Source organism: Vombatus ursinus, unplaced genomic scaffold (assembly GCF_900497805.2).
Source record: "Vombatus ursinus unplaced genomic scaffold, bare-nosed wombat genome assembly UNPS02014816.1, whole genome shotgun sequence".
Lineage (NCBI taxonomy): Eukaryota > Metazoa > Chordata > Mammalia > Diprotodontia > Vombatidae > Vombatus > Vombatus ursinus.
Window position 1 is genome coordinate 10,648,661 of NW_020954594.1, and position 4,438 is coordinate 10,653,098.

Here is a 4,438-nt window from a genome sequence, read left to right on the forward strand (position 1 = left end):
ACATCCATAGTCCCTAACCCAGGGGTGGGGAACCTGGGGCCTTGACACCTTATGTGGCCCTCTAGGTCCTCAAACGTGGCCTTTTGACTGAATCAAACTTCACAGAACAAATCCCCTTAATAAAAGGATTTGTTCTGTAAAACACGGACTTAGTCAAAAGGTCACACCCAAGGACCTAGAAAGCCACATGTGTCCTGGAGGCACAGGTTTCCCACCCTTCTGTGATAATGCCAATGTCTAAGAACAAGGATAGCAGTAATAAGCTTTCCATGTTATAGCAAGAGAGGGGAACTACATGTTTGTGAAGTACTTTGTTACAGGGCTTTCTTTTGTTTCACTGTTACATCACTTCTCAAGTGTTGCAAGAAACATTAACCAGTATTGCTACTGACCATTTAGGAGAGGGCTCCTCCATTAGGCCCCAGAAAGACGCTACGCTATAATCTTGTTTCTAAGTTGTATCAATAATATTTGATGATAGAAGGTCTAGATAAGCGACTGTATTGGAGGCGTTCATTCACTTTCCTCCTCCTCAGTCCTCTTGTATAATTCTCCTCTATTCCAATGTTTGCTAACATCTTTACCAGAAGCTAGACAGGGGTGGAAAGAGATGAAATATGTAAGTGAAAGATTTTGTGCAGTAGGAGTTTGAAATGATTAGATGAAATGAAATTTTAAAATTATTATATTGGTGGCAAAGGGTTGAAAATGAGGGGATGTCCATCATTTGGGGAATGGTTGACCAAGTTGTATGTGATTGTGATGGAATGCTATTGTACTATAAGAAACGATGAGCAGGATGCTCTCAGAAAAACCTGTACTTATTTGAACTGATGCAAAGTGAAATGAGCAGAACCACTAGAACAGTGCATACAGTAACAACAATATTAAATGATAATCGACTGTGACTGACTCAGTTTTTCTCAGCAATATAATGATCCAAGATAGCACTGAAGGAGTTATAATGAAGAGTGCTATCCATCTCCAGAGAAAGAATTGATGGATTCTGAATGCAAATCAAAGCATACTTTTTTTTTGTTTTTTTTTATTCTGTTTTCTTTTATAACATGACTAACATGGAAATATGTTTTACATGATTGCACATGTATAACCTATGTCATATTGTTTGCCTTCTCAATGAAAGGGGGGAGGGAGGCAAAAAAGAATTTGGAACATCAATTTTTTTTAAAAAAGAATATTAAAATTGTTTTTATATGTAATTGGGAGAAAATAAAATATCAAATCCCTAAAAGAATAAAATCATTATTATACCTGGATTTGATTATCTCTACCACTACTACAGATAACTGAACTAATAATAATAAGAATAAGAATAGCTAACATTTATAAAACACCGAGAGCTCTGGACTTGGAGTCAGGAAGAACTGAGCTCAAATTCAGCCTCAGAAACTTTTTAGCTCCATGACCTTGGGCAAGTCACTTAACCTCTATTTGCCACTGGAGAAGGAAATGGCAAACCATTTTGTTTTCTATGCCAAGAAAAACTCATGGACAGTATGGTCCATGGGGTCATGAATAATCTGACATGACAATGTGCCAGACACAGTGCTAAGCTCTTTTAGTAAATATTGACTTATTTGAATTGATGGTATTTGCTTATTTTTTCCTAGTTTCACCCTGATGCTATTAAAAAAGTTCTGGATTCAGAGTCAAGGCTTGGGTTCAAATCCTGTCACTTAGTACTTAGTTGACCATGGGTCCATTATGTAAGGTCTCTGAGTCTCATTTTCATAATCTCTGAAATGAAGGACTTGAGCTAGATGATTTCTAGCCCTAAATCTATGATCTATGACAAATACAAGGTTATAATCCTTTTGACAATTGAACATTTTATTTCCCTAAGATACAATTAGATTGACCTTTTCTTCTTGAGGACCACATTGCCCCAGAAGGCTAATTGGGAGGCACTAATTATTAGATTCTTATGATTCAAAAATATCTCATCTGTTAGATGTTTAAACAATGAATTTTGCCCAGGGCTTACTGATTGTCTTTAGTGTCCAATGATGTTACATATTTCCCTATTTTCTTCATCTTCCAAGATGCACATTTGAACACCTGCATCAGTATCAATCTCTACATGCAAGGCTGATATGATTTTTAAGTGGTATGATTTGAAGGATGCTAGAAGGATTCCTAATAAATAATATGTCCTTGCTTCTTTAAGGTTAAGCCATTATTGGAGAGATGCTAGATTAGCTCATTATTGCCAATGTCACTAGTGACCAGAAGGATCCTGAGATAATTGGGCACAAGATGGTGTCCTTGTAGCACTGAAGGCCAGAGTTTACATGAGGACTGTCTTGTTCTAGGTGCATCATTGTATTTGACAAATTCCACATTCAATGGTATATAGTCCTTGTGCAAGATAGTAGGAGAGATACATTTTAATAAGATATAGTCCTTACCCTCATAAAGTTTACAATCTAGGGAACATGATAGGTTCATGGATCATTAGAATACACAATCCTATGTGAGGAAGCATAAGAGATGAGCAGAGAAAGTGACATAAGAGATGTTTGTGTGGGGAAAAATGTTTTTGCCTACTGAGGGGAGATCAGGAAAGGCTTCTTGGATAAGGGAGCCTATAAAGTAGGAGTTGAGCTAGAAAATGAAGCAGTGTGATGTCAAGGATAGGGTGCCAGACTTGGTGTCAGGAAACACTTCAGTTCAATTTATGTCTCTGAATCTCATTAGTTGTGCGACCATAGACAAAGTTGTTTAATCACTGTGCATCTTACTTATCTCATCCACAGGATAATGATAATCAAAATACCTGTAGTTCTTACCTCATAGGATTATTGTGGGAAGATAATGTATGTAAAGTGCTTTGTAAATCTATAAGAGTTGTATCACCATCAGACGTTATCATTAGGGGGTTTTAAATGATAGGGAGGAATGCACCAAGTGAACTGTGGGATGGAGGATGTTTCAGGCATAGAGAACAGTGTGAGAAAAGATGTGGAGTCAGGAAAATCTATTTGAGGAGCAGTTTGGCTTCACAAGAGACTGTGTGGAGAGGAATTATATATGATCAGACAGGAGAGCCATGGTGGACACAGTCTTTGGAGGCTCTAGACTGTCAAGAGCCAACATGAAAGTCTCCATTTGCCTGGATGTGGGATATGTCCAAAGGTAGTGGGGGCAACAGCAACATTTTACAATTTTGCTTAGGGCAAGCTCTAGTAATATACACATGGATTGTAGCAAGATAAGTACAGTAAGATCTCAGAGAGGGGACAATGTTGAGTAGAGCAGTGATAGCAAAGAGGAGCCAAACCCAAGTGGGTCAGTGACTTTTTACTCCATTGTTAAGCTTTCAGCCTGACACTGCCTCCCAACGCATTTCCAGGACCGATCTTTCCTTCTCCCACTGGGCCAATGGCAACTGTGAGATACTTTGGTTAGATGTCTGAAATGTGTATTCTTGGCATATCTTTGGCTCAACGGTCACATTGTTATGTTCATTTCATACATGAGCAGAGTCAAATGTAGTACAAATGAAAATAATATGTGCCCATTTATTTATTTTGGAGGCAATAGGGGTTAAGTGACTTGCCCAGGGTCACACAGCTAGCTAGTAAGTGTCTGTGGCCGGATTTGAACTCAGGTCCTCCTGACTCCAGGGCCAGTGCTTTAACCACTGAGCCACCTAGATGCCCCAAATATATGCCCATTTATTATATAATATGTTAATAAGTTGGCAAGGTAGAAGCACTCTGAGGACTGAGAATGTCAGACTATATCTGTTCAAGGGCCAGACAAATTTAGAGAAGTTCATCACCAGAAGGTGATATAGTAGTATTAATTTTTTCTAAGTTAAGCAATTAAAAAAAACCATCTTCTATTATCTAAAGTTGTTGTCATACGTACAAATATACATACATACATACATACATACATTCATATGTATCAGGACTGCACAACATACGGCCCACGGGTAGCTTGTGGCCCACCAAAGGATTCTGGGTACCAGCAAAAAAGGTAGAGGATGTAAAGGAAAGTGAAGATGTAACGAATGCTTCGTAGGTACCCTGCTTAACCTGCCTTCCACCAGTCACTATTGCGCCCATTATGTAACTTGGTGGGTGAATTGCCACTGCACACTCTCTCCTGTTTGTCATGTGATACATGGCAACCAACCATTGTCAGTCTGACTCTAGTCTGAGAGGAGTGATTTTATAATAAATAAAAATCTTAAAATATGGTTTATTTACAAAATAGTATAATTATTAATTGTATCTTTACTTGGAAAGGGAACTGCTAAAAACCCATCTACAGCCCAGAGAAGTTTAGCCTATTTTAATTTTGGCCCCTACCTACTGACAAGTTGTGCAGTTCTGATATATATTCTATAGGAGGCCTTACTTCATCAATGTGGGCATTACATATATGTATGTATGTGTGTATATATATG